This window comes from Pelodiscus sinensis, chromosome 14 (assembly GCF_052426305.1).
Source record: "Pelodiscus sinensis isolate ZL-2025 chromosome 14, ASM5242630v1, whole genome shotgun sequence".
Lineage (NCBI taxonomy): Eukaryota > Metazoa > Chordata > Testudines > Trionychidae > Pelodiscus > Pelodiscus sinensis.
Genome location: NC_143065.1, coordinates 10803640 through 10830446, shown reverse-complemented (window position 1 = coordinate 10830446; position 26807 = coordinate 10803640). Strand labels below are relative to the sequence as shown.

Here is a 26807-nt window from a genome sequence, read left to right as displayed (position 1 = left end):
CGACACCCCCAGCCCTCCAGTAAACGTACCCCCTGGCTAGCACTTCTGGGGCAGGTGAAGGAGGCCCCAGAGGAGCTGCTGTCCAAGTCAGAGGTGGATTGCTAGGACTTTTGAGACAAGGAGGGGTCTCGTGGGAAGGGGGAGCCCCCGTCATTGTGCGTGGGGGAGCCATGTTCCAGGATGACCAGTCCTGAGTTGTGGCCATCTCTGCTCTCCCTTCTGGAACTGGCTGCGAAGGACTCTGTGTCTGGGATGTGCTCTGGAGACCCAGCAGAGCCATCAGTCATGGCTGTCACCCTAATAGAGACCTCTGGGCTGTGTCTGCTCCCCCAGGGGGAGTGAAATGAATGGCTGCCCACGTGGTGAGGCCAGGTGCAGGAGCGGGAGCATGGCGCTGGGAGTCGCGCTGTGGTTAATGGGACTTGTCGCCACGCCAGCCCCAAGATTGATGTTTCCACGGCAGAGGGGCCGCGTCTCAGGGACGCCGCGTTCTCAGCTCTTGTTCCCGCCTTAGGGCGCCTTTGAAAACTACAAAACTTCCAGGGCTTCGAGGAGGGGGCTGCTCACTGCGGGACGTTGGCAGATCCTCTGGGCGGCAAGTGCTCTTCCAAGAGCTCGCTGCAGCTCAGCGCCGCGGTGCAGACAAAAGAGCATGTTCTGCCACTGCCTAGCCTTGCCTTGCCTTGCCAGAGACTCAGTAGGAGCCTGCACAGTTAATTTCCCCACCTGGCTCTGCACCTGACAGCCCATCTGTTACGGGGCCCTGCTGCGTCCCAGCCCAGAGGTTGTCATACAGCCATGGCAGCCCCGGGGCTGTGTGAGTTCTCCAGATGCTGGGCCCTCCTGTCCAAGTAGCAGCACCAAGCCCCTGTCTGCCTTCCACCCACTCTTTCATTTCCACTGTTTCCCTAGCGTCTCCTCGCTGCAGCCTGTATCTCACTGGCCCCCCTTCTGGTAACCGCAGGGACACAGCTACCTGGTCCCATTGCAGGCCCAGTGTGAGGGGTCACAGTCTGGGGCAGGGCCCCCCAAGCCTGCTGCATCCCCAGTACCTCCAAGCCTGCTGTTTCCAGAGTGGCCTCCATGAGCCTGCAGCTTACATAGCACCCCCGAGCCTGCCGCCCCCACAGTGCCCCTGAGGCTGCCGTCCCCAAAGTGCTACCCCCGCAGCGCCCCCCTGAACCTGCCGCTTCCACAGCAACCCAGAGCCTACCACCCCCACAGTGCCCTCACAAGCCTGCCACCCCCACAGCGCCCCAGAGGCTGCCGCCCCCACAGTGTCTCCAAGCCTGCTGCCGCCCCCACATCGTCTCCGAGTCTGCTGCCTCTGCAGCACCCCCCAGAGATTCTGCCCCCACCACATAACAATTCTGAGCCTGCCCCGCTGCGGGGCGTTGTGAGGGGAGGTACAGAGCTCTCCTCCCCCCACGTAGTCTCTCAGTGGCCACGAGTGTGGCACTTGCTCAGTCCTTGGCTCAGCAGAGCACCCGGGCCAGGAGGGGGTTGTGTTGGGTGGGAGGGGGGTGTCCTCCTCTGAGGTGCAGAACCCAGCAGGTTTGGGACAATGCTGAGCCCAGGAAGCAGGACAGTTGCTGAGTGCACAGGGGACTGGCCACACGCAGGGAAGAGGCGGGCGGGGAGCAGGGCAACGTGGACAATGCCACTTCTGCAGCACTAGCGCCGGGACCTGGTGACTGATGGGCCAGGGAGGAGGTCAAAGATGCACAATGTCCCTTGCCCCTCACAGGCTGGCCCTGCCCAGGTCCCCCCAACTCTCACAGGCTGGCCCTGCCCGCTCCTTGTCAAGCTGGCAAAAAGGAACTGAGCCCACGTGCCGTGCTACCGCTGTACGCGATGCCGTGACTCGGATTCGAACCGAGGTTGCTGCGGCCACAACGCAGAGTACTAACCACTATACGATCACGGCGAGCTACTGGGGCTCTGCGACAGCCGCCTGGCGCTAGCGCTCTTCACAGCGGCGCCGCTGACGTCATCCGTTATACTACACCAGTAGCTCCGCCCCCTGTTCTTTCTAAGACCCATTCGTGTTGTCGCTTCTACGCATGCGTACCGCAATGGGGCGGGGCGGGCTCCGTCCGGCAGGGAGCTCTGTGCTGTGACTGCGCATGTGCACGATAGGGCCCGTCGTGACAGACGCTCTCCTCCTGAGCGCGCCTTTTGGGGGCGGAGCTGCGGGTGTCACTTGTGAGCATGCGCGTGCTCGCTGGGCGGGTGTGTGGGCTTCTCTGCTATGGGCCGCTGCCAAGACAGGCCCGCTCCAGGGCCTCCCCCCCCGTGAGGCACAGTGACCTCCCGCCCCGCGGGCACACACAATGACCCACGGGCACGCGCGCACTCATACTCCTCCCAGACAAACATGCACACTCAGCCACTGCTCCCCCACGGGAACACACTGCACTGGTTCACACCCACAGGGGCACTCACATCTATTCACAGCCTGATATCCATGCACAGCTGTGTGTTCAACACCCCCGCCTTACACACTGTGCAAGTGCCCCCTTATGTCCCCCTTGTCTCTCCTATGAAATGGGTACATACAGAATGGAGGCAGAACATGCATTCCAGAAGAACCTTGACTTACTAAACAAGCTACACCAGCGGTGGGCAAGCAGTGGCCCGGGGGCCGCATGCAGCCCATCAGGGTTCTATGTATGGCCCATGAGACATTTTGTTTATTGTTGCCCATGCGCAGAGTTGCCAGATTCCGCTGGTTTCTGTCTGTGTCATTTTTTCCACTTAAAGCCAGGGCATGTAAAGTGAGGTGCGTGCTTATTGCACAGAACATTGTGAGAGCCATGCACTCCCTCTGGCCAATCAAAGCCCTGCTACAGTTCAGTCAGCACATCCCACAAGTGCAGTTAGCAAAACTTCTCTATCCCGGGAGAAAATCTTGCAGCCCACATTGATGAAGGAGGGCCACTCCTGTGGCCCACTTACTAGCCTAGGTTGTCCCTTGCTCAGCTACACTCCTGTCTTGTAGAGCTATACTCACCCACAGTCCTTGCAGCATTTGACTGCCAAGCTTCCTTTCATAAGGCAAGCACGTTGTTTAGCTTGGCTCCTTAGTGCAGAATCTCATGAGTTTCATTGTTTGAGTTTATTCATAACAGGACATCCCCACTTGCTGATTTTTTCCTGTAGATTCTCTGGTAGGTTTCTTGTAGGCTGTCTACACTGCACAGCTTATAGCAGCAAGGCTGTGTAGACGTGGCCCTGTCACTAAAAGTTGGCATCTGTCTCTTGGCCTGGGAGAGCACAATAGGCTTTAACCTTCTATCTCCCAAATATCATGGCAATGAGCACAAGGTAATTTACCCATTAAACACTGTACAGTTTACCATAACCTTGAAAGAGACATATAAACAATAATACTACTTTAAAGTTCTACTGTAAAATGTAACAGCCCAACTATCATTTACACATCTTCCCAACAAATCCTTAAAGGTCGATCCTGGGTCAGTTAGCCTATGAGCTGGTTAACCTTTCTGGCCATTTGCCACATTTTAATCAGATGTCTAACATTTCAATCAGATAAAGTCACAATCGCTGCAGCTGACAAAGCAGCATTCACACATGCGCTTGCCTCCATAAAACCTTGTTGTTCATCGGGAGGTGGGGGTTAAGCACCCAGGAAAAAAATAAACGTTTTATTGGGCAAGTGCAGGTATAGACATAGCCCTGGTCTTTTGACTGGTATCTCGGTAGGCAGGCAGGTTTCGTGGGGAAGAGGACAATACTCACAAGGCCTGACAGACAGATAAGAGTCTAGTATCAGAGGGGTAGCCGTGTTAGTCTGAATCTGCAAAAGCGGTGAGGAGTCCTGTGGCACCTTATAGACTAACTGAAGTGTAAGAGCATAAGCTTTCGTGGGCAAAGACCCACTTCAGTTAGTCTATAAGGTGCCACAGGACTCCTCGCCGCTTTTGCAGATCAGAGTCTGTTTCTTCTGGCTCCCAGACCTCAAGAACCCCTTTTCCAGTCTGGACACATCCCTACAGACACTTTGTAATGAGTATGACCAGTGGGCACACCTGGCCATGGGTTGTGACCTTACTTGTTCCCCGTTCTGTGACCTGTTAAGGAGATACCCAACTCCAGGGATCCCTGTAAATCTCTGTGCCCTCTGCCAGTTAGCTCCCTGGGTTGCAAAATGTTTTTTTGGGTTTGTTTCTAAGTATTTGAATAAAAGTTACATTTCTTTTGAGAAGCAGTGTGGGCCCAAAGCCTTTAAGGAGGTGGGTGGGTGCCAACAAGCCCCCTAAAAGCTTCACCAATGAATTAGTTGTCGCACTCTGCAGCCACCACATTTGGGGTATGTCTACACAGAAACATTATTTTGAAATAACTAGTTATTTAAAAATAACTTAGTCTGTGTCGACACAGCAGGCAGTTATTTCGAAATTATGTCAAAATACTGGCAAGCTGGAGGACTTCTTACTCTGATTCCTGTAACCCTCTTTGTACGAGGAGTAAGGGAAGTTGGAGGAAAAGTGCTCTATTGCAAAATAAGTGCTGTATAGATGCCCCTCATTTTGAAATAAGCTATTCTGAAATATGATACACAATTGACATAGCTCAATTTGTGTAGCTTATTTTGAGTTAAGCCTTGCTGTGTACATGCACTCTTGGAAAGCTGAACCCTGAAGGTATGTCTACATAGCGGCACTATTTCAGGATATTTCCAGTATCCTTAAAGAACTTTTCTGCATCTTTTGAGCAAGCCTGTTATTTCAAAATATAACAGGCTCGCTATTCCGACATTCTTGTAAACCTTGCTCCATAAGGAGTAAGGGACATTTTGGAATAGCGTTCTACTTCAAAATTTGGTGCTAAATTTCAAAATAAGCTGTTTTGTAATTAACTTGAAATAAGCTATGCAATTTGCAAAGCTCAAATTGCGTAGCTTATTTTGAGCTATGAGTGTAGTGTAGACACACCCAGGAAAAGCCTGGCTATGCTTGGGTTCCCTAGCACAGTGTTTCTCAATATTTTTTACAGAGTACCCCTTTTTCCAAAAAAAAAAAAAAAAAAGTAAGTATACCCCCAGTACCTACAGTTTTCCGACAGACTTTTTTTCCTACCATTGCAACACGTTTAATTTAAACAACTTAATCATAGCTGGGCGGCCGATGAAATTTTTGGATGTAAAAAGTACAAAAATAATACAGCGCTGTAAAACTTAACTGAATTTTTGTTTTTTCTCCAGATTTCAATGGTGTTGACATACCCCTCCAGACTTGTCTCAAGTACCCCTAAGGGTACTGGTACCACTGGCTGAGAAACACTGGTGGGGGTGCCACTGCTGTGATAGGCTGGTTCAGCCTTAGCGTCTCCATCTTGGCACCCCATGACGTGCCCCCAATACCGTAACAAGGGGGCTGTACCTAGCACCCCGGAATAGGCTGGCCAAGCGCTGGGTGCCTCTGACACGCAGCTGGTACTAGTGCTCCACCACCAGCAAAAAACAATGGAGCCCACGTGCCGTGCTACCGCTGTACGCGATGCCGTGACTCGGATTCGAACCGAGGTTGCTGCGGCCACAACGCAGAGTACTAACCACTATACGATCACGGCGAGCTACTGGGGCTCTGCGACAGCCGCCTGGCGCCAGCGCTCTTCACAGCGGCGCCGCTGACGTCATCTATCATAATGCACCAGTAGCTCCGCCCCTTGTTCGTTCGAAGAGCCGTTTGTGCTGTCGCTTCTGCGCGTGCGTTCCCCAATGCTCTATCCTGCAGAGGGCGCCATGCCGCGTCTTTGCGTGTGCATAATAAGGCCGGGTAGGCGGAGCCGCCACAACGAAACCCCTCCTCCTGGGCGCGCCTTTTGGGGGCGGACCTGCGGGTCCCACAATGAGGGGGGGACGAGCTTTAAGTCGCGCGCTGCTCCACACAGACAGAGCGACACGCCGGGCGCGCGCGGAGCTACCTTCGCTGTTCTGCCTGGCTCGCTGGCAGAGGCCGAGCCCCCACCCGGCCGGCCTGTCAATCAGCGCCTGGCGCGCGCTGCTGGGCGGGGTCTTACTCTCCTCTCCTCCCCAGCCTGGGCCGGCTGGCTAGTCCGTTAGAGCCGCGCGCTGCTGGGCGGGGTCTCACTCCCCTCTCTTTCCCCCTCCCCTCAGGCCGGCTTGTCGGTTAGAGCCGCGCGCTGCTGGGCGGGGTCTCACTCCCCTCTCTTTCCCCCTCCCCTCAGGCCGGCTTGTCGGTTAGAGCCGCGCGCTGCTGGGCGGGGTCTCACTCCCCTCTCTTTCCCCCTCCCCTCAGGCCGGCTTGTCGGTTAGAGCCGCGCGCTGTTGGGCGGGGTCTCACTCCCCTCTCTTTCCCCCTCCCCTCAGGCCGGCTTGTCGGTTAGAGCCGCGCGCTGCTGGGCGGGGTCTCACTCCCCTCTCTTTCCCCCTCCCCTCAGGCCGGCTTGTCGGTTAGAGCCGCGCGCTGCTGGGCGGGGTCTCACTCCCCTCTCTTTCCCCCTCCCCTCAGGCCGGCTTGTCGGTTAGAGCCGCGCGCTGCTGGGCGGGGTCTCACTCCCCTCTCTTTCCCCCTCCCCTCAGGCCGGCTTGTCGGTTAGAGCCGCGCGCTGCTGGGCGGGGTCTCACTCCCCTCTCTTTCCCCCTCCCCTCAGGCCGGCTTGTCGGTTAGAGCCGCGCGCTGCTGGGCGGGGTCTCACTCCCCTCTCTTTCCCCCTCCCCTCAGGCCGGCTTGTCGGTTAGAGCCGCGCGCTGTTGGGCGGGGTCTCACTCCCCTCTCTTTCCCCCTCCCCTCAGGCCGGCTTGTCGGTTAGAGCCGCGCGCTGCTGGGCGGGGTCTCACTCCCCTCTCTTTCCCCCTCCCCTCAGGCCGGCTTGTCGGTTAGAGCCGCGCGCTGCTGGGCGGGGGGCGCTCCCCGGGGCCGGGTGGCACGTGATCAGGCCCCTTGTGGGGCGCCGGGCGCGTCCCCTCCGCGCTGCCGCTTGAGCGGCCTCTGGCCGGCGGCGCCCCCAGCAGCAGCCCGCCCGCACAAGCCGCCCCTCCGCCGTGCGGGCCCGCGCCAGCGTTGCTGCGGCCCAGCCAGGGGCTGTCCCGGGGCCATGCTGCTGCAGCGCGACAAGGCCGCTGCCTCCGTAGCCGCGAGCGAGCCCCTTAACCGGGACAGGCAAGTCACGTCCGGGCTGCGCCCCGCCTGCCTCGGCGCTCCCGGGCCGCCGTCCTGCGAGGAGCCTGGGCGCTCAGCCCGCGGGCCCTCCTGTCCCAGCTGCCTAGCACTGACCTTGCCCCCTTCCCACCCCCATGGCTGGGAGCGCAGGGCTCCACGATCCATCTCAGGGACTGAACTGTCGGTTAATCGAATAGTCGAGTGCGCTCCTGAATTCTTATCAGTTACTCCACTAGCTTGGGGGGGGGGCTGGCAGGCAGCCCCAGTCCTGAGGAAACCCCTGCCACTCCACTCTGTCAGAGGCGGCAGCATGCCAGGCAGGAGCTGGTCCACAAGGGGAGCCAGTTTAAAAACCAGCTCCCTGTCGCATGAGGTAGCAGCACCCCTCTCCGGGGGTGGGTCTGAGTTCTAGCTTGTGCAGGGTACAGGAGCTGAGCTGGGCTGCCTGCCAGCTGGCTCCTAGTATGCTTTAAATGCAGAGCTGCAGCAGGGGTAAGTCCTGGACCTAGTGTAAACTGGGACTGAGCCAGGCTGCTGGCTTGTCTTCTAACAAATTTAGTGGCATGGGGAGGAGGGAAATGCATGTAATATAGTCTAAGCATTAACCGATAAGCTTTTGCTGATTGGTTAATCAACTACACTATTACATCCTTAATCTATCTGCAAAGGGCTATAACAATGTGAACCAAAATGGATTCTTCAAAGTAGGCAGAGATTCACCCAGTACACTGAGCTAGACAGTACTGCACCAAGGGGTGGGAGTATTTCTTCTAGGCATCAACTGGGGATGACCTAAGACAGATGTCCTGATAGCCCTCCTCCTTCTCAGCAGTAGGTTCCATATTAGGTCCTGGGCATAAACATAAATCAACATATATGACTCTATTGCACTTCAACAATACCAGCCTGGATAAAGTTCTTGGTAGAGAGAGATGAGGCCATCCTGTCTCTGGCTGACTGAGTCATGCAGTAATATTAAGTAGAAGTGGGCTTCATCCTCCCTGACTGAATTAACCTCATTATCTCTAGCCTTATTCTTGCCTGCATATTTATAGCTGTCTCTGGAAATTTCCACTGCATGCATCTGACGAAGTGGGTCTTTGCCCATGAAAGCTTATGCTCCAATACATCTGTTAGTCTATAAGGTGCCACAGGACTCCTTGTTGCTTTTGCGGTAATATTAGTTCATTCCAAGTGCTTTTTATCATCTGTCCTCTGACTGTTTAAGAAACACTGCAGCAGAAAGTTCATTTATTTGGGGAAGTGGACACATTTTTGGCAGTGGTGTGGCTGCTTAACTAATTCCTTTGTTTAGTTATTTTTAAAAAGTACCCATAACAAAAGAAATGAAATAGTAAAACCCTCTGCTCAGCTGTATGTTGCAGAATACTTGTTAGTATTCTTTTTTTTAAATTTTGGTTTGTAGTAACTGGGGACTCAGTTAAGATTGGAAGCTCATTGTGTTAGACATTGTGAAAAGACAGTTGATCCCTGCAGTGAGAAGCCAATAAAGGCACAAACCCCTAGGGTATGTTCTGTCTGAAGTATGCTTCTTTATCAAGGAGTTCTACCAAAGTCATTATGTGAAAATCTGTAAATTGGCATAGAGATGAGTCATCTGGGATAAAGAAAGCAATCTACCAACTGGGGCTATTAAGTGTGTAATTTAATTGTGTAGTTGACCAAAAATGTGTTAAATGCATGATTAAGCAATAAGGGTTAACACTGCAAGCACTCAGTCCAGGAGTTATCCCTGCTGCTGCTTTGCATTGAAAGTCATTTAAGAGCCCGGTGAGCAGGCAGCTTGGCTCGGTCCCAGCTTGTGCTGGGTCCTGGGAGCTACCCCTGCTGCAACTCTGCACTATTATTGCAGAGCTGCAGTGGGCTTAGCTCCCGGGACTAGGTGTGAGCTGGAGCTGAGCCAAGCTGCCTGCTCACCTGGCTCTTAAATGACTTTCCGTGCAGAGCAGCAGCAGGGATAGCTCCTGGACAGAGTGCTTGCAGTGTTTTTTAGCCAACCTGCTAAAAATATACTGGTGGAGGCAAAGGGGATGCATGTAGCTGATAACATTAACCGATAAACATCTGTGTGTTAACCTATAAGCTTCTGCTTATCAATTAATTGTTTAATCGACTACACTATTACATCCCTACTAGGAACCCTCAGTGATTATCTTTGCAAACCTGAGGAGGACTGGAGACTTCCCAAAGGACTTAAGAAGGGCAAACATAGTACCTGTCTTTAAATTTGGGCACTAAGTGTATCTCTACTCTGCAATTGATATCCTCCACCTGGCCTGTGCCAGGTGATTTGGGCTCATGGAGCTTGGGATAAGGGACTGTTTAATTGCAGTTTAGATTGTCAGACTTCAGCTGGAGCTCAGGTACTAGGACCTGGCAAGTTGGGAGAGTCCTAGAGCTTGGGCTGCAGCATAGTTCCTAACATCTACACCACCATTAAATAGCCCCTAAGCTTGAGTTGAAGTCAGTTGGCAAGGGCCAGCTGTAGATGTCTAATTGCAGTGTAGACATATACAAAGTTGACCTGGGAAATTGTAGACCAGTGAGCTTAACTTAAATACCCGGAAGGATAGGAGAACAAATGTATTAATCTGTAAGCACCTAGAGGATAGTAGAGTTATACAGCATAGCCAGCATGGATTTATCAACAAGTAACCATACCAAACCAACCAATTTCATTCTTTCATAGGGTTATTGACCTTGTGGGTAACAGGAAAGTGTAGACATCTTGATTTTTGTAAGGCTTTTGACATGGGCTTACATAACAGTCTCATAAGCAAACTAGGGAATTTTGGCTTAGATGAAATTACTGCAAGTTGAACTTCTCTAGTTAGGCACTCTCTGGTCCAGCAATATCTGTGGTCTGGCATGATTTTAGTTAACCAGAGGTCCACTTATGGATGTGGCCAAGTTTCTGGTGGTCTCATAAAGTTTGTTTACAATCACAAGTCCTGGCACTCAGTGTTCTGTGCTGCTATTTAGTACTAATTTACCCCTAAATGTCTTCCAAGAGCCTCGTAAGTAGTGAAGTGTTGATAACGCTGCTAGACAATATCAACCTCCCATGGTTCTGCAAATTCTCTGGTTCAGCACCAGTCAGGTCCTGAGGGTGCTGGACTAGAGAGGTTCAGCCTGCATAAGATGGGTGCACAACTGGTTGAAAGATCAGATTCAAAGATCCCCTGGGGTCAATTTTGATTCAAGTACTATTCAATATTTTCATTAATGACTTGGATAAATTTACAGATGTCACTAAGGTGGGAGAGGTTGCAAGCACTTGAGAGGATAGCATTAGAATGCAAAATAATCTTGACAGACTTCCTTTCCCCCCTCCCCTTTCAGCAGGCTAGTCTGCAGGACACTTGACCCTGTGTGCCCTCCCTACATGTTGCTTCTGCCAGTCATGCATTTTTGGCACTGCTCTGGCCTGCAGCCATTCTGGCTACACCATGGTGCTGGAAACAGTTCACAGAAATATTGCACTGATTTTGCTTGCTCATTCATCACACTCTGCTGCCACCTAATGGCTTTTCTGTGACATTGAGTTGTAAAAATAATTTTTCCCCTCTACTCTGCATCCTGCTTGTCTTGCATCCTCTGGACTCTGCTTTGCAACTGCAAATGCTTCCCAGCTGAGTATTAGCTATGATGTAACTAGCTCCAGCGTTTCCCGCAAGAGTTAGTTAGATCAGGTTTTTTATTTTAATGCTAAATTTTCAGTTGTCCACAATTTTCTGCAAATTACTCATTTAAACTATAGTAGGAGAGCCTTCACACATTCATGATCTTTCAGTTTCTTATTTTCCCCTCATCCCTCTGCAGCTTTTTTATATTTTGTTTATTGCTCCAGAATTTCATTGCCATTTTTGTCAGAAACAGGTCTGTCAAGAGGGAGATGGACTGGTTATTTTCACGTTTTACCCCAATTACCTCTCATTTATCATTTCCTTATACATAATAAGCAAAGGTGAGTCTGGTGGAAACATCAAAAGCAACACAATGGCAAATTTATTACGAACCCTTTTTCAAAGCACAAATAAAATAGCGTGGAAATACAGACTGACAAAACCAGAAAGCGCTTGATGTCTTAATAGAATCACAATTAGAAGTTAAATTTCAGTACTGAAAGGCTGAAATGTTCAAATATCTGAGGTAGGCATAAAGAAATCATTTTGTAGCATAACTCTTGGATTCCTAGTCTTCCAAAGGGGAAAGAATATTCATGTTCATTTCAGTTACACATACATGAACTGTGGCTTTCACAGGTCAGAGCTTAGGAAGCTGTGATTGTCTTTAATGGCTGGAGTGGTAGGGATAGTGCGGTGACCCCTGTGCCATGTGGAAAGTTGGGGATACAGGAACGTCTCAAATGGGCTGCAGAGGCAGGTATCCCATAGTTGGGGACTAGATGATCTCCTGAAGTGTCTTCCAACCCTAATGTATGATTCTATACATGTGCACATCCACCAGAGTCTGCAGCATCCGTATTTGCTCCCTGAGAACCCTACTATGTCCTGGTATACCTTCCTCTTCTTTTCCAGCTGGGACTTCAGGGCCTCTTTCCTCTCCACTCTTTCTTTCTCCAGGTGGCCAGCAGTGTTCATTCTCCAGACTCTGTGCTCCTGATCCAATGCAAGTGTCAACTTGGAGCATCTTCTGGAACATGTCAGTGCAAGTCATCTTCTTTCTCCTCCTTATCTAGCTCAAGTGTTCTGTGGCTGTGAAAGGGGAGACCTGGAAGGCCACAAAGGCAGCAGCTGCAGATTCAACACATATACCATTGGCATGTATTCACTACAAAAAGTAAAACCTGGGAAGCCAGCCTCACTCCCCTTGGTCCATAAAAGTTGTAAGCAGCACTACGTTCTCACTTCTGCTTAGGATGCGTTGTGCATGCACGCATCACAGCACCACCCATAGTGTGTATGCCCTGCCATTGAGTGGAAAAATGAGGCAGGAATTGCTGGGACACATGAATCTAGTAGTTCACGGTGAATGCACTGAACACTGGCATCGTATCCTGCAGGCAGGGTGATTTTAGCCAATATATCACTCCTGAAGGTAACAGGCATAGAGCGCTCGGCTGCTGGCATCCTCAAGTAAACCACGACTATGCACTGAGCGGTTGTGTGCTGCCATGGTGCCTGCTAAAATTATCACCAAGTGGCATGGGGAAAAAAAGAAATAAGGCAGCTGTCCCTAGAAACCAGCAGAAGAAGAGTGCAGAGAATCTCCATGAATTTTTCACCAAGATCTCAGGAGGATTCAAGGGATAGCCCTATGTGCGTAAACCAACAGCTTCACTTGGGCCCCTGCCTAACTCAAGGGGAGGAATAAAAAGCATTTAGTTACCCTACCTAAAGATTCTCATCTGAACCATGACCTCTTCTAGCATGAGTAACTTAGCAAAAGCTCAAAAGAGTGTCTGCAGGGTTTTTTTGGCGGGGGAGGGGAAGGCGGCATCCCTGTAACTGAAAATGTATGTACACTTACCAGAGATTTTTTCCTCTGAACTATGCTTGTTCAGGTAGGACTGTCTGGACTGCAGTAGAGTCAAAAACAGATCCTGGCTCTCTGTGCAGCTGGATCCTCTGGTTGCCTGTTCTCCCATACTGCTCCTATCTAGGAGGGGAAGAGGTTCATTATATATAGCTGCCATTTTGAATGTGATCGCCATCTTGGACTGGCAGAAGAATAACCTGTTCTTCCTCTTGGGGGCCCCTTCTCCGTTGGGCTTTTGGCCCCTTTTTTGAGTTTGGCACCAAAATGAAGGAAAAGGCAGGAACTGTAGTGTCTAGTGACAGTAAATTTGCCTACCAACCAAAATGCATATAAGGGAGTGTCTGTCACTCTGAGAGTGTGCTGTGTCTCTGGATGCTGTGCAAGCAGGTCAGCCCAGGGAGACATAGAGACCCTCATATAGCATACCAGCCAAGCTTACAGTCAAAGCCTTGAGGGAATAGGCTTCAGAAGGAGCCAGTAACGTCTACAAAGATCCCTTTACCTTACACCAGTGGTGCTCATCCTTTTTTAATTTGCAACACCCAGGGATGGGAAAATTTTTGTTGTGCAGCAAAAAAAACCCCAAAAAAGTGCTGGGAACATTTTGTTGCGTCCCCTTTAATTTAGAGTGCAGGTCTGCTCCCCCGCCGTGTGAGTGCTAGGCCGGTAAAACAAAATGGCGGCTGGCCCGGCGCTGCGACCCCCAGGAAGACAGACCACTGATTGTGCACCGCTGCCTTACACCACCAGACAGAGAGATGCACAGTGATTGCTCCTCTCCCCCAACATAACAGTTCTTTACACTGGACTTGATGATAAACAAATATGTTTTATTAAGTATAAAAAGTTGGATTTAAGTGATTGCATGTGAGAATAGACAGATCAAAGTAAGTTACTAAATTAAAATAAACAAAACAGACCAGATAACCCTAATACACAAGAGTGCATCTATACTGCACCCATAACTCGATGTAAGCTATGTAATTTGAGCTACGCAAATTGCATAGCTTATTTCGAGTGAATTTCAAAATAGCTTATTTTGAAATTTGGCACTGTCTACACAGAACTTATTTTGAAATAAATTGGTATTCCGAAACATCCCTTACTCGTGGAATGAGGTTTACAGGGACATCGGAATAGTGAGCTGGTTATATTTTGAAATAATGGGCATGCTCAAAAGATGCGGAATAGCTATTTTGGGATACCTCTGGTATCCCAAAATAGCACTGTAGTGTAGACATAGCCTAAAAAACCTGTCTCATGCATTTTTTTACCCTAACAGTTCTAATAATCTCTTTCAGAAGCTAAGTAGGCTCCCAGCTTGGGCCCAATCCTTCCCTTTGTTCAGTCTTAGATGCTTCCAGCAGGCATCTTGGGTGATAAGTGGGGTCTCCTGGCATCTGGCCACTTTTATTGTTTTATTCCCCCCTTCATATCCATTTTGCCCAAGGCAGGAATTCTTTGCGCTCAATTAAAAATTTTTCACCTGGAATGGAAAAGTACCAGATCCAAAATGGGTTCCAGCATCAGGTGGCCTAGCCACATGTCCTAAACTACAATCCAGGGTGACAGGGAAAACAAAGCCACTCACAAAGTGTTACCTTATTTCCTATGCCATTAAGTGCCTTCTCTTCCCCATATCAGTTATCATCCTTATTAGCACATTTAGAATTATAAACAGATCCACACTTTGTATTTCTAATTTCACATACAAGAATGATACATGTACAAAATAGAAAATCATAACTTTAAAATTGGTTTGTTATACGATGCATTTTGCTTAAAGCATCATTGAGTCATGCATATTTATATTTCATAAAGCCTGGCAGGAACTGACACAAACATTTAATCATTTTAAATGATTGTTGTAAAAATACTGTAGAACTAGCTTTTGGAACCAGGTTTCATATTGACAAGGAAACTGTTAGCCAATATAATCATATGATATCTTTACACTTCAAGGTCTCTTGACTCTCTCTGAAAGCGCAGCTTGACACTATGCAAAACAATTCCGAGGAACTTTAGCAGATCAGTTTCTTTTTTCCTAGTAAATGTGCCAGGGATTAAACGTTAAATCTGTTGCTTTTGAAAGCAGGCTAATACTGTCACTGACACACACAAACAAACACACACATTCTCTAAGAGCTCGCACACACTCTCTCTCTCTCTCTCTCAGAAGTTTACAAGAAAATTCCTTCATGATGCACCTCAAAGATCTCATTATAGCTAGAAAGCCAGGCCCACCCACAGTGCAAGGTGCTTCATATCAGTGCCACGCTGCATGGACTTGATGTTTCATGAGCACGTGCCCTTGAACTGGTGTATGTGCAGCACTGCAGGCTCTCACTATCAGCTTAGTTCTGTTGCAATAATATTTGTGAACCAGCACGCATCCCCTTGTTGTGTAGCATGCCACTGCTGCCTAAGTTTCTCATCAGATTCCTGCAAATAGACACTAAGGGTATGTCTAGACTACATGGCTCCGTCGACGGAGCCATGTAGATGAGTTTACTAGACATAGGAAAATGAAGCGGCTATTTAAATAATCGCCACTTCATTTACATAAAAATGGCCACTGCACTGTGCCAATCAGCTGTTTGGCGGCACAGCGGGGCAATCTGGACGTGCCGCGGTCAACAACGGAAGCCTTTGTCGACCGCTCCGGTATGCTTTGTGAAATGAGGTTTACTGGAGCATTTGATAAAGGCTTCCATTGTCGACCGTGGCCCGTCCACGCTGTGCCGCCAAACAGCTGATCGGCAGAGCATGGTGGCCATTTTGATGTAAATGAAGCAGCGATTATTTAAATCACCACTTCATTTTCCTATGTCTAGTAAACTCATCTACATGACTCTGTCGACGGAGCCATGTAGTCTAGACATACCCTAACTGTGAGAATAGTGTGACACTGTTGCAAACAAGCAAACATCGTTCTGGGATGTATTAGCAGGAATGCTGTGAGCAAGACACAAAAATAATTCTTCCACTCCGCACTGATTAGGCCTCAACTAGAGTATTGTGTCCAGTTCTGGGTGCCACATTTCTGTAAAGATGTGGACAAACTGGAAAATGTTCAAAGAAGAGCAGTACAATGATTAAAGTCTAGAAAACATGGTCTATGAGGGAAAATTGAAAGAACTGGATTTATTTAATCTGGAAAAGAGAAAACTCTGGCTGCGTCTAGACTGGCATGATTTTCCACAAATGCTTTTAACGGAAAAGTTTTTCCGTTGAAAGCATTTGTGGAAAAGAGTGTCTAGATTGGCACGGACACTTTTGCGCAAGAGCACTTTTTGCGGAAAAGCATTCGTGCCAATCTAGACGCAGTTTTGAGCAAGAAAGCCCCGATCGCCATTTTCGCCATTGGGGCTTTTTTGCGCAAAACGGTTCTCAATTGTCTACACTGGCCCTCTTGCGCAAAAGCATTTGCGCAAGAGGGCTTTTTCCCAGAATGGGAGAGTCATTGTATTTGCAGAAGAACACTGACAATCTTACATTAGATAGTCAGTGTTCTTGCACAAATTCAAAGTGGCCAGTGTAGACAGCTGGCAAGTTTTTCCGCAAAAGCAGCTGTTTTTGCGGAAAAACTTGCCAGTCTAGATGCAGCCAGAGTGGACATAACAGCTTTCAAGTACCTAATAGGTTGTTACAAGGAGGGAAGAAATGATTCACCTTATGATGGTACAAGAAGGAATAGGCTTAAATTGCGGTGTGGGTGGTTTAGGTTGGACATTAGGAAAAACTCCCTTTCAGGGTTTTTAAGCTTTGCAATACACTGCCTAGGGAGTTTGTGGAATCTCTGTCATTGGAGATTTGTAAGAGCAGGTTAGACAGACACCTGACAGGGAAGGTCTAGGTCAATGTTCTCAAACTTTAGCAAGTCAAGGACCCTCATTTTAATTTAATTTTTTTCAGGGTTCCCCTGTCCTGCCCCACTCCTGCTTACTCCATCTCCCTTCCCTCTATTACTCACTTCTCCCACCCTCATTCATTTTCATTGGGCTCGGGAAGAGCGGTTAGGGTGCGGGCTTTGGAGGGAACTCTAAACTGGGGCCAAGGGTTGGAGTGTGGGAGGGGGTTCAAGGTCCTATCAGCATTTACCCTAAGTCCCAGGAAGTGGCTGCCACTTATCTGATAAGCTGAGCAGATAGCTTTAGCGGTTCCTCAACGCTAAAGCCACATTGGACAGGCATTGGCCACACTGGTGATGTATGTGAATGTCTCAATGAACTTTTCAGTTGAAAAAGACCTTTTGACCATGGCCGGAGCATAGAGAAAAGGCAGAATTAAGCCAGATGACTTGATGTTAGACTCTCAAGAATATAGATTCAGCATGTGAATAATTCTATGCAGACAAATGCCCCTTCTCCTACAGCTGTTCTGAGTTATACACAGCACACAGTTTGGAACATAACCAACTGTCAAAAATATTCAGGAAACATATTTGCAGAGATTTGAGAGCTGATACTGTATTGTCAGGAACCTAAGAAAACAGACATCTTTATGTCGCCTGGCCTTATCTTACTCTTTTTTTTGCTGAGGTTCATGTGCACCTAGCTCTTCAACCTCTTTCCAAAACTAATCTAAAGTTTGCCAAGTTTGGGGAATTTGCTCTACTGTCTCACCAATCCACTGAATAGAAAATCCAATATCATACATCGAGATCTGAAGAATATCAGACAGCACTTCAGATATGTTGCTGTAGAGGCAAGGGAGAAACACAAGTGAAAAGCATCAAGTGTGATGAGAAAACCAGTAGCTGAGGAGAAAGACTAAGCGTCCCAATTTGCTGGATATTGCACCACACTTTTGAAGAGTTTGATCAGAGCTTCTTTGCTGTGCTTAACAGTTTTTCCAAGCCTTGAATGAAAATTCCCCCTTGTGGTACAAAGAGAAGGCATTGAATGTGTTTAGAAGTTCAGCTTGTTTTGAAGATAGAAAAACACAGGGATTCCTTCTAAATGTGGAGAAAGTGCAACATTTTCAGATGCCATTTGCTGCAAAACTGAGGACGAGTTTTAAAACATGAGTGTAGCAAAGAACAAAAAGTGCTAGGGGAACTTTCTACTAACACATTTCTGAAGCCAGATTAAATGAATATCTGAGATTTTGTCAAGCAAAATAGCAATGAACTGTGCTTCCTCAGTAACGTTGGCAATGGAATTAAGTTGGACATTCATTACTTGCTGCTTCAGTGAAGTCATTCTGAATTCTGTTCTCGGTGCGAGAAAAAAAGGTAGAGGTTTCCAAATGCTGCCAAATAAAGGATCAAACCCACTAATTAATTCTAAGGTAACTACAGAATTGCTCCATTGCAGGGAATCATCTGACTTGTGAATGCTCATAAAAAGCCAGCTCTCATTCTTTAATATGTTATGCCATATGAATTAGCCCTTGCAAAATGGTCTGATTCTGACAATCATTTCCATTGTGTTGTCTCACAGTGATTCTCCTTTGCTTATCTAACTGAAGATCAGTACGAGTTTGCTCAGACGTTTGCAACTGTAAACAGGCTGCTAGGTGATGCCGAGTAGTTTTGTGATATCTGCAGGCATTGTTTGGGTTGTTTAGGTCATTGCATCCTCTCTTTTTTCACACATTCTTTTAATTAACAAAAAGTAGAGGAGGCCAGAAGTATAGCTTGTTTGTTTACTCACACCCATAGATCCATTCACATGTGTACACTATTTCCCTGAAAAAACATTTGCAGCTCATTTCCTGCTTTTTTATAAAGACTCACTTCTTGCTTTTTGGGTTTTGGCTTTCTATTTCTTATAATTTCTGGGGTTCTTTTGAATAGACTCTGACACTAAATAAATGACAAATTTTTCCCTAAACTTTCTATCCTGGTGAAAATTTCACACCCCTTATTTTGTGCTACCACAAACAATGTAATTGTACACTTGAATGCCTTGAGTATTCAAGTCTACCCTTGCAGCAGGAATTCTCTTTGGCTCCGTCTCAGCTGTAGAACTGCACAGGTGATGAAAAAAGAGGTAACAGTGATCATCACCTCCTTGGACATATTTAATATTCTCTTTGCTTTTCCACACCTTCATATTGTCATCAATGAGCCATTTGTTATTCCAAATTGAGCTTTACACAGCAACCCATATGTAAACTCTAATCTCTTCCTGACGCTCTTACAGAAAAATATTGCTTTGCAAAGTAGTGGCTGGTGAGAGAATATATGGCACAGAACAGAACATACAAACAAGAAGCATATAAAAAGGCAGTTTTCAAGGATGTTCTTCAAAGCCAAGTCAAGAGTGTTAATGAAATAGGGGGGCATTTTGCTTTTAAGTCCCTTGAATATTTAAATAGATTTCTTATTTTAGAAAACATGCCGTTTCAAATTAATTATCTGTGTAATTATCTAGGGCTTCGTGCGCTATGAATTTCCAGTTTCTCCTGCGTATATATTTAATGGAACCTGGTTATCACTAAGTGACTGTTCTTACCTTAGTTTCTCCCTCCAGTGCATGCCTTATGTTTTCAATGACACACTTGCTTGACATTTACTCAACATGTCTTCCTCTGTAGGGTGCATGTGAGATCAGACATTGTAAAAAATGATGTCCTCCATGCTCGTTCAGAACCTGATGACAATTCTGCCTTATCAATCACCCAGTTTTGTTTGTTACATATTTCTGTAAATGCTTTTCGTTGTTTGAGTTTGTCTTTTCCCTGGACACTTGGGTTCCCACTGAGGATGCTGAGGAAAATTACATACAGCTCAGCAACTCAAATCACATTAAATTCCTGAATTTGGGTCACTCAGAGATTATAAACCAACTCTCTGGTCTTATTGTAACACACTCTTGGCTGATACCTTAAAGATTTTGTGAGAATTATGACAATATGAATGAATTTAACATACCAAAAGGAAAGGGGCCTATGAGGATTTACTAACAATGGTGTTTCACAGGGCAAGGTGGAAGGAACAGGGCTACTCACTCAGATTATTGGGTTTGAGTTTCTTCAGTGGTTACTGTTAGCCAAGTCATTAGGAATTTAGCTGGAGGAGTGTGCAGGAGGAGCAGGCATGGGTGGTACCTGATGACCTAGGAAGACGGAGTCCAATTCCTTGGACTTTTCTGTTAATTGGTAACCTGCTCCTTTGCCAGCCCTGGCACAAAGCAATGGGAAGGACGCTGTAAGCTCGAGGGAGCTGAGAATTCAGTATTTAATCCCTACAAGAAGGTCTGCGGTGAGTCAGTTACTAACAGGGGCTGCAGCCAATGGGGAGTGGGGCCACCTGGGCCGAGGATCCTTGACCAGGGCACCAGCTCTGCTAGAGAAACAAAAATGTGGGAGAGAGAAAGGAATGGGCAGGGCAGGGTGAGGATGAGAGCAAATGGCCAGGCTGACAGAGCACTAGGGAAGGTCAGCACCAGGGCCGGGGACGGAGGACATGGAGGCTCTGGGCTGGTGTTCTGAGGACAGGGCTTGGTTTGAGTTTAGTGGACTCTTAGGGCTGAGGTTGTGCCATTCGTTGTATTTGAAAGGAATTGATGGCGAACCTGAGGCTTTTTGGGACAAGCAACACTTGGAAGAATCCAAGTCTTCATTATCTAGAGTCTCATTCCTCAGTGACACCTCCACTTTGGAAGCTCATTCACTCAAACTCAGAAGGCCTCATAGTGGAGTGGGGCAGGCAAGGGTGCATCCTCTACATGTGGTGGCATTGGATGACCTGGGGGAGAAGGAGAATACCTGAGCTGAGAGATTGCACTCTGTTCCTGGCTTTCTCCCCTAGCACCATGGGCCAGTCCCTTTCCCATGCTGGTCTATGCAGTGGGGATAGGGGATCTTAGCAGCCTCTTAGGAGCTGCACGCTTTGTGTCTGACAAGGCACTGGGCAGCCTAGTGGGCAGGACCACCATTCATTCACTAATCCACACCTGAGGGGGGGAAATGCAAATGAGCATGTGTCCGTTAGGCCAGTGGTTTTCAAACTAGGGGTTGCGAGTCGTGACTCAGCACTAGGTCACACAATGTCAGGCACTAGGTCCCCTTGCTGTAGGCTGACCCGGTCACTAGTGGGGGTCCTGAGGCAGACTTCCCGCCTGACCTGGCACTGTGGACCATGTTGCATCCTGGAAGTGGCCAGCAGCAGGTCTGGCTCCTAGGTTCAAGGGGAGAGGCCTCTATGCACTGGTCCCACCCCAAGCACTGGCTCCACATTCCCATTGGCCCGTTCCCAGCCAATGGGAGCTGGGGAGGGTCTGTGCCTGCAGGCAAGAGCAGTGTGCAGGGCTGCTTGTGGACCTCCATCTAGGAGCCAGACCTACTGCTGGCTGATTCCGGGAAGCCTGCCTTAGCGCCCCCACTGCACCGCTTACCAGGAGCTGCTGGAGGTAAGCCCATGCCCAACCATTAGCACCAACTCCCTACCCCAGCCTTGAGCCGCTCTAAACCCGGAGCCCACTCCTGCAACCCAGACCCCTCATTCCTGGCTTCCTCAGAGCGTGTACTCAAGTGAAAAGATGTAATTATGTTGGGTTGTGAGCATCACAATTTTCGTCAACTGGGTTGCGAGAAAAGAGTTTGAAAACTGTTGCATTAGTCTGCAGGGTTGCCTTCTCTTGCCATTTCATAGATTTCAAGGCCACAGGGACTGTAGTGATCTAGTCCCGTGGTGTGAAAACATTTTCAGTTGTGTCCCCATACCAGCAATGGAGTCTCCCCATGCCCCCTCCATTACTACACAGCTTCCTCAGCAGCAGAACTTGGGCTGAAAGCAGCCCTGGGGGTGGAATTGGGGATGTGGGAGCAGCTGGGGATAAAGTTGAGCTGGGCTGCGGACAGGAAGGAATGAGGGCAGAGTTGGGCTGGATGCAAAGCGGGAGAGGGAACTGGGGTTGGACGATGGAATGGAGTTGGGACTGGTGAGGATCTGGCCTGGAGGCGCAACAGGACTGTGGGACTGAACAGGGTTGAGGGCAGAGCTGGGCTGGTGGTGGAACCTGGCTGGAAGTGTGGTGGTCCCTCCTCCCTCCTGTGGGGGTTGCCCTTGGCCCTGCTGTGCACCCCCGAATGTTCCTCTGTGCCACACTAGTGAGGAACACTATGGGACCACTGATTAGGGATGTAATAGTGTAGCTGATTAAACGATTAACCAACAAGTGGATGCTGATCAGTTAACACTACCAGCTACATGCAACCTCCCCTTCTTCCCTCTCACTCTTCTCTGCCCCTCGCTTCGTGGCTCTGCATTTAAAGTATTTTGGGAGCTGGAACACAGCCTGACTCATTCCCAGCTCACGCCAGGTCCTGGTAGTTACCCCTGTTGCCAGGACCTGGTGCGAGCCGGGACTGACCCAGCCTGACTGTGCCTGCTCCCAAGCTCCTTTAAATGCAGAGCCACTTATTGGTTAATTGTATTACATGCTTCCTGACATCTCTGCCACTGATCTAGTCTGACCTCCTGAATAACACAAGCCGGAGACTTCCTCAAAATAACCCCTAGAGATGATTTTTTAGAGAAAGTCCCATCTTTATTTTAAAAAATGGCCAGTGATGAAGCATGAACAACATCCCTTGATCAGTTGATCCAGGGGTTAATTATCCTCCCTATTCAAAACGTGCATCTTATTTCCAGTCTGAACTGGTTTGTCTTCAACATCCAGCCATTGGGTGGGATTAGCTCTTTCATTTCTAAACGAAAGAGCCCATAAGTAAATATTTTTTCCCCAGGGAGGTACTTATAGCCTGGAATCAAGTCACCCGTGCACCTTCTCTTTGTTCAGTTAAATAGATTGGGATCTTTTAGTCTGTTACTCTAGGGAAAACCTTGCTAACTCTTTAATCATTCTCACAGCTCTTCTTTGAGCCCTTTCAAATTGCTCAACATCTTTCCTCAACTGTGGACACCAGAACTGGACTGAGCATTCCAGCAATAGTCACCCTAGTGCTAAGTAGAGAGAGAAAATAACTGCTCTGCTCCTACTAATGGTTCTCCTGTTGATGCATCTCAGGATTACATTAGCCCCTTTGGTCACAGCATCATACTGGGAGCTCAAGGACAGCTGACTATCTACCACAAACCTCATCTTTTTCAGGGTCACTGCTTTCCAGGACAGAGCCCCATCATGTAAGTGTGGCCTGCAGTCTTTGTTCCCAGATGTAGACATTTGCAGTTAGCCGTATTAAAACACACCGTGTTTGCTTGCCCCCCAGTTTACCAAGTGTTCTCGATCACTCTGTGCTGTGGCTTGTCCCCTTCATTATTTACCATTCCCCCAATTTGTGATGATTTTGTTTTCTTCCGAGTGATTGATAAAAATGTTAAATAGCACAGGGCCAGGAACTGATCCCTGCAGGATCTCACTGAAAAAAACCCTACTCAGTGATGATTCCCTATTTAAATGACATATTCAGACCACCAGTTAGCCATTTTTTAATCCATTTTATGTGTGCCAGGTTAATTTTATATTGTCCTACCGGTAGTTGTTTTAATTAAAATACCACACAGTATAAAATCAAATGCCTAGCAGAAATCTGTTACTTCCACACTATTATCTTTAACAATCACATTTATATTAGGGGGAGGGGGTGTTGTGCTGCACCCGCTCCTCACACAGTGTGTTGGGAAGGCCAGGGGGAGGTCAAGATTCTAAAGCAGACCAAGACTATGTTATAACCTTGTAATAAAATCTCACAGTCGGGAGCCAGGTCTAGGATTGCTGAGTCTGACTGATGATGTCTGAGCTTTTGGGGTGGGTGCATGGTGTGAGTGCGGGGTCAGCGGCACCTACCCCCAGCCCATTATGTGGGCCTGGGTCATATTGAGCCTTTGGCCAGCAATGCCAATGGCAGGGTCCTGTTCACGTTTAATCTAATCGTGGCACCATGACAGGGCAGAGTTAAGGGTGTTTGGGAGCCTCAGCTGTGCTTTTCCCCACTGTGATTGTCTACACATCACCTTAGCTTTGAATTCCTGGGTTTTGGGGGGGATAAACCTGTTACTTAGTTTTATTCTCAGCCAGTTGAACATTGGTTTTGTCCAGGGCTAGAGCCCCGGAAATGAGCTCAGGAAAGCAGCTGAACAGTGACTGTCTGCTCCTGTCCCTCTGCGAGGCAGGCCTGGGGCAGTTGAAAAGAAGGAGGCTGCTCGGGGCTTCTCCTATGTTTGGGCAGTGAGGAGGGAGAGAGGCTTCCCTTGGGCAAAGAAGAGGGAGAGATCAAATGGACCTTCTTTGCACCCCTGAGCTCACTGGCAGCTCTTCGCTTATTGTAATGTTGAAGGGACAAATTCAGTGCTTCTCTGGACAGGAGAGAAATTCAAGGCTCTTCCTGTGTTGTCCCTCTCCTGCAGGCTGTTCCAGAGCTGGGAAAGAGCTCCCAGCTTTATCCTCTGTAATACTTTGGGGCTTAATCCAGAGCAGGTAGAGTTGGCCCTGTAACTCTGGGTGCTCTGCTGCTGTGGTTCACATCCCAGACGCCAACAGCCAGCAAACGCGTGTGTAGCTCCCTGAATGTCTGTGCGCAGTGCAGCCTTGTTTTAGCACTCCGATCCCAGCAGCTTGTCTATAGCACAGCAGCCCCACTCTACTCTCCACCAGCCCCAGTTACTACCTGCAGGGTGACCCCAATACACCCTATGACAGGTGTGGATTGTATTTGCTCTGTTCGCTTTGTTATGTTGCATGTGATTTCTCCTATCCTGTAGTAAACCCATGTGTGTGCCTCAGTTTCCTTGGGCACTGCACTAATGCCTAGATGATGATGGGATTTTGGTGTGACAGCCTCCCCCACATATACAGTGGAGCTGTGTCTAGATTGGCTAGTTTATCCAGAAAATCATCCGCTTTTCCAGAAAAACTTGCCAGCTGTCTACACTGGCCGCTTGAATTTCTGCAAAAGCACTGACTTCCTACTGTAAGAAATCAGTGCTTCTTGCGGAAATACTATTCTGCTTCCGTTCAGGCAAAAGTCCCTTTTGCACAAAGCTTTTGCGCAAAAGGGCCAGTGTAGACAGCTCAGATTTGTTTTCCGCAAAAAAGCCCCAATCGTGAAAATGGCGATCGGGGCTTTTTTGCGGAAAAGTGCATCTAGATTGGCATGGACGCTTTTCCACAAAAAGTGCTTTTGCGGAAAAGCGTCCGTGCAAATCTAGACGCTCTGTTCCGAAAATGCTTTTAACGGAAAACTTTTCCGTTAAAAGCATTTCCAGAAAATCATGCCAATCTAGATGCAGCCTGGCTGATGCTTTCTGTAACCTGAGTCTGGAAGGGGGGTGTAACCAGGTAACACCTATTTCCTGGGCAGGGCTGGCTGCTGGGCTGGGGTGGGCTGCTGAGTGTGTGAGTCTCCTATAGACATAGTCTCCTATAGACAACCACCTAACCTCAAGATGATTCTTACCAACAACCTCAGGACATACCACACTAATACCATCCCTGGAACTTTCCCTTGCAACAAACCCTGTTGCCAGCTTTGTCCACATATTCACTCTGCTGATACCATTATTGGACCTAACCAATTCAGTTATAAGATCAAGAACACATATTCCTGCTCATCCAGAAATATAATTTATGCTATCATGTGCCGACAGTGTCCGTCTGCTATGTACATTGGACAGATGTCTCATACACTTCACCAAAGGATCAATGCACAGAAAACAGATATTAGACAGGATCACAAAGAAAAAACAGTTTCTTGCCATTTCAACCAGAAAGGGCATTGTCTCAAGGGCTTAACTACCTGCATCCTGCTTCAAAGACATTTTAACACCAGACTTGAAAGAGAATCCTCTGAACTGTCATTCATGCTTAAATTTGACACTTTACACCTAGGTCTCAACAAAGACGCTAATTATCTTACCCATTACAAAGATAGCTTCCCCAATTATCACCTCTAATATCATTAGCTCGCAGACATTTACCTCCCCCCCCCAATCCCCTCTCTGTTCTGAAATTTGATTTGTCCTTTTCATATGTGTTCATTTTTTTTGATTGTATCCTTTGGTATATATGGTCATGCCAATTTTCTTCCACTATTTGATCTGAGGAAGTGGGTCTGGCCCACGAAAGCCCATCACCTAATAAAGCATCTTGTTAGTCTTTAAAGTGCTACATAGTCCTGTATTTTGTTTGAGTTGGTCTTGGCTGGTTTGGAGTGCAGGGAGGGGCCAGGGGCCTTGGCTCTCGGCCCCCTCTCTCGAAGATGGATTGGACTGACTGCTTCTGGTGTCTGTGTTGACAAGTTTGTTCTATGCTGTGTCCCTGTCAACTAATAAACCTGTTCTCCCTGCCAACTGAGTCACATCTGGCTGCGGAGGGGGGTGCAGGGCCCAGTGACTCTCCACAACTTTGTGACAATCCCCAGTCCCAAAACTGTCTGTCCTGCTGTGTCCAGCCCAGAGGAGTCACAAAGGTTTGCTGCACCTTTTAAGAGACAAAAGTACAGCTTGTCCCTATAACGGGAGTGAATAATCACTGCAGTTCAAATGTAGCGTGGAGTTGTACCATAGGCAAATAGAGCAAGTTAACAAAAGGACAGAGGTTACATGATAACAGGCACAAGAAAGCGAAAGTAAAGCAGGCTACAAGCAAACACGGGTGAAAATATGCTTTTTAATGGCTAAAACCCAACTTAATAAGCTACGATTTTGCTCTAGGTAATTTTCTCTTCAATCGGTCTTTTTCTAGTATGGCTAACCAGGTCCCAGTACACAGAGTACAGGAGTGCTTGGTTCTGTGTCTCCTCAGGTGTAGGCCAAAGGCGGAGTCTCTTTCTGTCCCTGATGTCCCCAAAGGAATTGTCTTTGTCCTAACATCAGGAAGGCCTCCGGGGATTCAGTCTCCTGTGTCTCTCAGGGTGCAGGAGCCATGTTAATTCTCTGTCTTGTGATTTTGGACTCAGAATATCTTTGCTGGTTTAGCTAGAGTAATTTTGTTTACTATAAGTAACTCTGTGGGGATCAAATATTTACTAATGAGCTCTTCAATCTAGCAGACAACAATCTAACATGAGCCAATGGCTGGAAATTGAAGCTGGACACTTTAAGACTGGAAATAAGGTGCACGTTTTTATCAGGGAGTGTCATTAACCATTAGAACAATTTACCAAGGGTCATGGTGGATGTTCTATCACTGACAATTTTTAACTCAAGTCAGGATGTTTTTCTAA

At 48.1% G+C, this 26807-nt stretch overlaps 1 protein-coding gene and 2 non-coding genes across 9 annotated transcripts in view; 1 reads left to right on the top strand and 2 right to left on the bottom strand.

Moving 5' to 3' along the window:
* Positions 1–1855: 1855 nt before the first annotated feature.
* TRNAH-GUG (transfer RNA histidin (anticodon GUG)) lies at positions 1856–1927 on the bottom strand. The gene has a single exon. It is a non-coding gene; the product is annotated as a tRNA-His (tRNA).
* Positions 1928–5523: 3596 nt separating this feature from the next.
* TRNAH-GUG (transfer RNA histidin (anticodon GUG)) lies at positions 5524–5595 on the bottom strand. Its single transcript has one exon. It is a non-coding gene; the product is annotated as a tRNA-His (tRNA).
* A 1244-nt stretch (positions 5596–6839) lies between these two features.
* Positions 6840–26807, top strand: part of LOC102457463 (sodium/nucleoside cotransporter 1-like) — a 45760-nt gene continuing 25792 nt past the window's right edge. For 2 of the 7 annotated variants that reach the window (XR_012895809.2, XM_075897456.2), the window contains exon 1: positions 6841–7148. The gene's annotated coding sequence lies outside the window, so the exon portion shown is untranslated. Of the gene's footprint in view, positions 7149–19857; positions 19882–26271; positions 26296–26807 lie in introns of those variants that run through there. The other 5 variants (XM_075897457.2, XM_075897455.2, XM_075897453.2 and 2 more) reach the window with 5 other exon arrangements.